The sequence below is a fragment of the Heptranchias perlo genome, chromosome 2 (assembly GCF_035084215.1).
Source record: "Heptranchias perlo isolate sHepPer1 chromosome 2, sHepPer1.hap1, whole genome shotgun sequence".
NCBI classification, from domain to species: domain Eukaryota; kingdom Metazoa; phylum Chordata; class Chondrichthyes; order Hexanchiformes; family Hexanchidae; genus Heptranchias; species Heptranchias perlo.
Window position 1 is genome coordinate 6,418,977 of NC_090326.1, and position 8,584 is coordinate 6,427,560.

Sequence of the window (8,584 nt, forward strand, 5' to 3'; positions counted from 1 at the left end):
AAGAAAACTTATATTGAATCGGGGACAGGGACTCGATAAAATTAACATAGGTAAAGCAACAGTAATGAAGAAAATAATAGCACTAAAGAGTGACAAATCCCCAGGACCAGATGGTTTCCATCCCAGGATTTTAAAGGAAGTAAGTGAGCAGATTGCAGATGCGCAAACTATAATCTTTCAAAGTTCTCTACATTCAGGAACTGTCCCTCTAGTTTGGAAAATTGCACATGTCACTCCGCTTTTTAAGAAAGGAGAGAGAGGGAAACCGGGGAATTATAGACCAGTTAGCCTAACATCTGTTGTGGGGAAAATGCTGGAGTCTATAATTAAGGATAGGGTGACTGAACACCTCGAGAATTTTCAGTTAATCAGAGAAAGCCAGCATGGATAGTGGACAGGGGAATGTCAATGATGTTATTTATATGGACTTCCAGAAGGCATTTGATAAGGTCCCACATAAAAGATTGTTAGCTAAGATAGAAGCCCATGGAATCGAGGGAAAAGTACGGACTTGTTTAGAAAGTTGGCTGAGCGAAAGGTGACAGAGAGTAGGGATAATGGGTAAGTATTCACATTGGCAGGATGTGATTAGTGGAGTCCCGCAGGGATCTGTCTTGGGGCCTCAATTATTCACAATATTTATTAACGACTTAGATGAAGGCATCGAAAGTCTCATATCTATGTTTGCCGATGACACAAAGATTGGTGGCATTGTAAGCAGATGAAAACATAAAATTACAAAGCGATATTGATAGATTAGGTGAATGGGCAAAACTGTGGCAAATGGAATTCAATGTAGACAAATGTGAGGTCATCCACTTTGGATCAAAAAAGGATAGAACAGGGTACTTTCTAAATGATAAAAAGTTAAAAACTGTGGATGTCCAAAGGGACTTAGGGGTTCAGGTAAATAGACCATTGAAGTGTCATGAACAGGTGCAGAAAATAATCAAGAAGGCTAATGGAATGCTGGCCTTTATATCTGGAGGACTGGAGTACAAGGGGGCAGAAGTTATGCTGCAGCTATACAAAACCCTGGTTAGACCGCACCTGGAGTACTGTGAGCAGTTCAGGGCACAGCACCTTCGGAAGGACATATTGGCCTTGGAGGGAGTGCAGCGTAGGTTTACTAGAATGATACCCGGACTTCAAGGGTTAAGTTACGAGGAGAGATTACACAAATTGGGGTTGTATTCTCTGGAGTTTAGTAGGTTAAGGGGTGATCTGATCGAAGTTTATAAGATATTAAGGGGAACAGATAGGGTGGATAGAGAGAAACTATTTCCGCTGGTTGGGGATTTTAGGAGTAGGGGGCACAGTCAAAAAATTAGAGCCAGACCTTTCAGGAGCGAGATTAGAAAACATTTCTACACACAAAGGGTGGTAGAAGTTTGGAACTCTCTTCCGCAAACGGCAATTGATACTAGCTCAATTGCTAAATTTAAATATGAGATAGATTGCTTTTTGGCCAAAGGCAGGTATATGGAGTTAGATCACAGATCAGCCATGATCTTATCAAATGGCGGAGCAGGAACGAGGGGCTGAATGGCCTACTCCTGTTCCTATGTTCCTATGAATATATGTTCTACATTTAAACGTAAGCGGATAAAGAAAAAAATGCGTAATTTGTTTTTTAATGACACGAAGAGCTGCTTTTCTATGTTCCATATCGAAATTTATTTATTTACGCAACCATCATTTGCCAAATGGATCAATGTATTTATTTGTATATCTGTACGGTAAGGAAATCTCCAGTGGATCATTTCCAGGAGCCAGTCAAGTAGTTAAATTAGTTTGTCAAACCTAAAACACCCGCTGGGATTTGATGATTGAAAATTTCATTGAAAATCGGGACCGTCACTAAGTATTGGAACAAAGCTACCTGCTGAGGTTTCGGGGCTGTTACTGATTCGTTTATATCACTGATTATCCCATTTTCAACTCGGTGAAGTTACAAATCTAACGGTATGAGTCTGGGTTGGAGAAGGAAGAGATTAAAGTATCAAATATAATTACACTGATTCCACAAACATTGCACACCACACCCCTTAAACATTGTTACTGTTTCCACATAAAACTGGAGAGGGGATAAATAGAAAGTAACAGAAAAAAGCTCATTAATGTATCAAATTTAATTTTGATATTATTGCACAAACACTGAACAGTCCATCCCTAAAACACTGTCCCGATATAAAATCAGTCGGCCGGACCCTGAGCCGCAGTGTTAATGCTGTGGCCCCAACGTCATTCAAACACGCAGTCTTCAGATCCGGAATCAGACGCCAACCTTGCGTCAGCAGCATCCACAGCCAAGCGGAGATTGGTATCGACCGCTGCCGGGTCTCTCGGAGTGTGAGAGGCGGAAGCCGCAGCAGCCAGACCGCCTCAACAACAGCGCAGGAGCTCCGCTCTCTAATCCAGACGGTCCCGGCGGAGAGCTGCCGGTCCCGGCCTGAGCCGTGTCTGGGAGCCGCCTGCCGCTCTCTCTTTACTGAACTGGACCGATCCAGGTGCAGCTCACACACAGACTCAGGAATCCCACTCCTGTCAGATTCACTTCTTTAAATGTTGTTTAGATTCAGTGAATTGGGATTTAATTCAATCCTCATCTGCCCTCGTGCCTGCTCCGCCATTTGATAAGATCATGGCTGATCTGTGATCGAACTCCAGATACCTGCCTTTGGCCCATATCCCTTAATACCTTTGGTTGCCAAAAAGCTATCTATCTCAGATTTAAATTTAGCAATTGAGCGAGTATCAATTGCCGTTTGCGGAAGAGAGTTCCAAACTTCGACCACCCTTTGTGCAGAAATGTTTTCTAATCTCGCTCCTGAAAGGTCTGGCTCTAATTTTTAGACTGTGCCCCCTGCTCCAAGAATCCCCAACCAGCGGAAATAGTTTCTCTCTATCCACCCAGTCTGTTCCCCTTAATATCTTATAAACTTCGATCAGATCATAGAGTGAGTCATACAGCACGGATAGAGGCCCTTCGGCCCATCATGTCCGCGCCGGCCATCAGCCCTGGAAAGAATGATCGGCTGCCCGCTGCTCGATTAGCATTTATGGTGGCGAAAAAGCGAATGTTGATCAGGAGCAAGCATTGGGCTCAGTGGTGGGACATTCATTGGTACCAGAACTACGAGCACCAAGAAAGCAATGTTCTCTGACCGGGAATCGAACCCGGCCCGCGGCGGTGAGAGCGCCGAATCCTAACCACTAGACCATCAGGGAAACTACTCCTTGAAGGTTAAGATCACCCCTTAACCTTCTAAACTCCAGAGAATACAACCCCAATTTGTGTAATCTCGCCTCGTAACTTAACCCTTGATGTCCGGGTATCATTCTAGTAAACATACACTGCACTCCCTCCAAGGCCAATATGTCCTTCCGAAGGTGCGGTGCCCAGAACTGCTCACAGTACCCCAGGTGCGGTGTAACCAGGGTTTTGTGTAGCTGCAGCATAACTTCTGCCTCCTTGTACTCTAGTCCTCTTGATATAAAGGCCAGCATTCTATTAGCCTTCTTGATTATTTTCTGCACCTGTTCATGACACTTCAATGATTGATGTACCTGAACCCCTAAGTCCCTTTGGACATCCACAGTTTTCAACTTTTTACCATTTAGAAAGTACCCTGTTCTATCCTTTTTTGATCCAAAGTGGATGACCTCACATTTGTCTACATTGAATTCCATTTGCCACAATTTTGCCCATTCACCTAATCTATCAATATTCCTTTGTAATTTTATGTTTTCATCTACACTGCTTACAATGCCACCAATCTTTGTGTCATCGGCAAACTTAGATATGAGACTTTCTATGCCTTCATCTAAGTTGTTAATAAATATTGTGAATAATTGAGGCCCCAAGACAGATCCCTGCGGGACTCCACGAGTCACATCCTGCCAATGTGAGTACCTACCCATTATCCCTACTCTCTGTCGCCTTTCGCTCAGCCAACTTCCTAACCAAGTCCGTACTTTTCCTCGATTCCATGGGCTTCTATCTTAGCTAACAGTCTCTTATGTGGGACTTTATCAAATGCCTTCAGGAAGTCCATATAAATAACATCCATTGACATTCCCCTGTCCACTACTTTAGTCACCTCTTCAAAATATTCAATCAGGTTTGTCAGGCACGACCTACCTTTCACAAATCCATACTGGCTCTCTCTGATTAACTGAAAATTCTCAAGGTGTTCAGTCACCCTATCCTTAATTATAGACACCAGCAATTTCCCCAGAACAGATGTTCGGCTAACTGGTCTATAATTCCCCGGTTTCCCTCTCTCTCCTTTCTTAAAAAGCGGAGTGACGTGCAATTTTCCAATCTAGAGAGACAGTTCCTGAATCTAGAGAACTTTGAAAGATTATAGTTCGCGCATCTGCAATCTGCTCACCTACTTCCTTTAAAACCCTGGGATGGAAACCATCTGGTCCTGGGGATTTGTCACTCTTTAGTGCTATTATTTTCTTCATTACTGTTGCTTTACTTATGTTAATTTTATCGAGTCCCTGTCCCCAATTCAATATAAGTTTTCTTGGGATTTCTGGCATGCTATCCTCTTTTTCTACTGTAAATACTGATGCAAAGTAATTATTCAACATGTCTGCCATTTCCCCATTGTCAATGACAATATCCCCACTTTCAGTTTTTAAGGGACCAACATTGCTCCTGACCACCCTTTATTTCCTAACATAACTATAAAAATTCTTCGTTTTGGTTTTGATATCCCTTGCAAGTTTCTTTTCATATTCTCTTTTTGTAGCTCTTGCTATCTGTTTTGTGACCATTTGTTGATCTTTGTATATTTCCCATTCGCCAGGATCTGTGCATTTTTTGCCTTTTTGTATGCCCTTTCCTTACGTCTTATACTGTCCCTTACCTCTTTAGTTGTCCATGGCTGGTTTCTTTTGGCAAGTAGAGTTCTTGCCCCTCAGGGGTATAAACCAGTTCTGTATCTCGTTAAATGTTTCTTTAAACATTTCCCACTGATCATCAGTCGTTTTACCCATTAACTGTTTACTGTGGACAGTCTCTGTCTCATCCCATTGAAGTCGGCCTTACCCAAGTCTAGAATCTTAGCAGCTGACTCACTTTTTTCCCTTTCAAATACAACATTGAACTCGATCATGTTATGATCGCTATTGGATAGATGTTCACGCACAGTTAAGCTGTTAACTAAATCTGGTTCATTACTCATTACTAAATCGAGTATGGCTTGCCCCCTTGTTGCCTCTAGGACATACTGCTGTAGAAAACTATCCCGAACACACTCAAGAAATTCACTACCTATCTGACAGTTGCTAGTCTGCTTTCCCCAATCTATGTGAAGGTTAAAGTCCCCCATTAAGACCACTATGCCTTTCTTACACGCTTGTCTAATCTCTGCATTTATACAATCTAGCACTTCAGAGCTGCTGCCAGGGCTCCTATATACAACTCCCACTATAGTCTTAGATCCTTTCCTATTTCTCAATTCACCTCAAAAGGTCTCTGTTGGCTGCTTACCTCTCGTTATATCCCCCTTTATCATTGAATTGATTTCATTTCTAATCACTAAGGCTACTCCTCCCCCTCTTCCATTTTCCCTATCTCTGCTGTAGACCTTATAACCTGGTATATTTAGTTCCCAATCCTGACCATCCTGCAGCCATGTCTCAGTAATAGCTATCATGTCATACCCTCCAATTTGAATTTGAACCTGTCGTTCATTTAATTTATTCCTTATACTCCGTCATTTGTATTTAGAATTCTTAGTTGGGCCACACACCCTAGCCTGACCTTCAACTTTGATGCTGGGATAATCGCCTTACGCCTTCTCGTTTTCACTTTATCTGTAGTGTCTAAAGTACACTTTCTTTCCGCTGCTCTGCGCTTTTCCCTTTCACTTGTTCTTGAACAACTGTTTGTACTATTTGTATTGTAAATTTCCCCTGGGCCTTCCCCTCTCTTGCTGCTCTCAACTTTACTCCCTTCTGACTCCCCGCTAAGGTTCCCATCCCTCTGCCACTCTAGTTTAAACCTTCCCCAACAACACTAGCAAACACCCCCGCGAGGACATTGGTCCCGGTCCTGCTCGGGTGCAACCCGTCTCGCTTGTACAGGTCCCACCTTCCCCAGAACTGGTCCCAATGTCCCAGGAATCTAAATCCCTCCCTCCCACACCATCCCTGCAGCCACGCATTCATCCTGTCTATTCTCCTGTTCCTATACTCACCAGCACGTGGCACCGGTAGTAATCCTGAGATCACTACCTTTGAAATCCTGCTTTTTAATTTATCTCCTAACTCCTTGAATTCACCTTGCAGGACCTCATCCCTTTTTTTACCTATGTCCTTGGTACCGATATGGACCATGACTACTGGCTGTTCACCCTCCCCCTCCTGAATGCCCTGCAGCCGTTCCATGACATCCTTGATCCTAGCACCAGGGAGGCAACATACCATCCTGGAGTCACGTTTACGGCCGCAGAAACGCCTATCTGTTCCCCTTACAATTGAATCCTCTATCACTATAGCCCTGCCACTCTTCTTCCTCCCCTCCTGTGCAGCAGAGCCACCCGTGGTGCCCGGAACTTTGCTCTTGCTTCTTTCCCCTGATAAGCCATCTCCCCCAACAGTATTCAAAACAGAATATCTGTTTGAGAGGGAGATGGCCCCAGGGGACTCCTGCTCTACCTGCCTGGTCCTTTTACTCTGCCTGGCGGTACTCATTTCCTTTCTGCCTGTGTAATCTTTACCTGCGGTGTGACCACCTCACTGAACGTGCTATCCACGATAGTCTCAGCATCACGGATGCTCCACAGTGAGTCCTCCCGCAGCTCCAGGTCCGAAATACGGTTAGCCAGTAGCTGCAGCTGGACACACTTCCTGCACACGTAGTCACCAGGGACACTGATAGTGTCCAGGACTTCCCACATAGTGCAGGAGGAGCATATCACGGGTGCGAGCTCTGCTGCCATGACTTGCCTTAGATTTACCCTGCGTTCACCTCTCAGACTCTCCTCCCGCTCTCGGTCTCTCCTTTTATACTGTCCTCACCTCTCGGAAACTAATATCTACAATAGATCAACTGAAGCGAATTGCGCTCGAAGTAGATCTGGAAATTGCGCAGTGCAGCCGCACAGGAATTTCAAATCCACCCTGCGTGGAGGAAAGGAAGTGACAGAAGCAGAAGGAGATGCTCCGTGAAAGATTTGGACCCAGACCTGTTGCATGAAACTTTAAATATTGCCAGCCTTTAACTGTAGCTCACAGTGTCAGAGCAGTCACTGTTTTTAGTGCCTTTTATGTATCTTACACTGTATCTCCTCAATAGCCCTCGGTTATTACAGCACCGCTTTCTTCAAATTCATTCCCAGTGTGACAACATACACGATTTCAAAGCTAAACAGGGTGTGTGAGATTGGCAGGAGAGTGCGAGTGGGGATCACGGGCCTGGGAGATCAGCTCCTGAACATTAAGATATTCCGCACAGGAAAGAAGCAGGGAGATAAGATCTCTGTGTCTATTTATTCCGGCATGTGCAAAATCCATCCCCACTCAATGGTCAGCACCGTCCTTTCCCTCTCTCCCCGCATCGAACATCCAATTCAGCTGGTAGGGGAGCAGAGGAAAACTGGAGGGAAAGAAGAATCAAAAATAGGAGATGCCCCGTGAAACGGGCAGGATTTTGTGTGTCCCAGTTGCTGACCTGCGTCGCCTCGCAGGAGCTGATCTCCCAGGCCCGTGGTCCCCACTCGCACTCTCCTGCCAATCTCACACACCCTGTTCAGCTTTGAAATCGTGTATGTTGTCACACTGGGATTCAATTTGAAGAACTCAGCCCCTCGAGCATAGAGGCTAATGTATCCTTCCCGAGGTGTGGATTCCAGAACTGAATGCAATGCTCCAGATGGGGTCTCACCAGGACTCTGTGCAGCTCGAACATAATTTCCAACGGTTTGTATTCCAACCATCTTGAGATAAAGAGGGGGGAGAGGTGCGAGAGCGCAAGAGAGCGAGAGAGAGAGAGGAAAAGAAAGAAAGGGAGAGAGAGAGAACACTTTGTATTGGACAAACTGACAGTAGATTTGACAGAAAACACAATTCGCTCTGAAGCAATGGATAGCGTGTTGGATTTCTAATTAATGGTGAAACAGCCATTGGAAGCTTATTGGTTTGAGTCCCACCAGAGTTGAATTTTAGTTCTGGGTTCGGTGCTTACGGAGCTGGGAGTGAAATTTTGCAGCAAGACGGCAACTATATCATTAATGTCCGTCCAGGATGGGAAATTACCAACTACACTTCCTGTGACACAAATGGCTCCAGTCCCACCGGAGTTCATGATGCTCAATCCCCTCTGAGCTGGATCGGTGAAACACTCAAGAAGGAGGCTCATCATCTGCTGAGAGCAAAAGTCAATCTCCTGGACTTCCAGCTCTGTCAGGCGGCATGTTCTTTCAGACAGGTTTCCAACTGGACACATGCAGCCTGCTACCGTGCGAGCATTGGTGCTTCAGGGGTAGAATTCTTGCTTGCAGTAATTCTATTCCTGTAAAAGTAGCTCCTGATGTGCAGGGTGGGAACTACCCGGGCTGAGTGC

General features: G+C 44.8%; 1 non-coding gene across 1 annotated transcript; it reads right to left on the reverse strand.

The window, feature by feature from the left end:
- Positions 1-3,159: 3,159 nt before the first annotated feature.
- On the reverse strand, positions 3,160-3,231 carry trnae-cuc (transfer RNA glutamic acid (anticodon CUC)). The gene has a single exon. It is a non-coding gene; the product is annotated as a tRNA-Glu (tRNA).
- Positions 3,232-8,584: the final 5,353 nt, after the last annotated feature.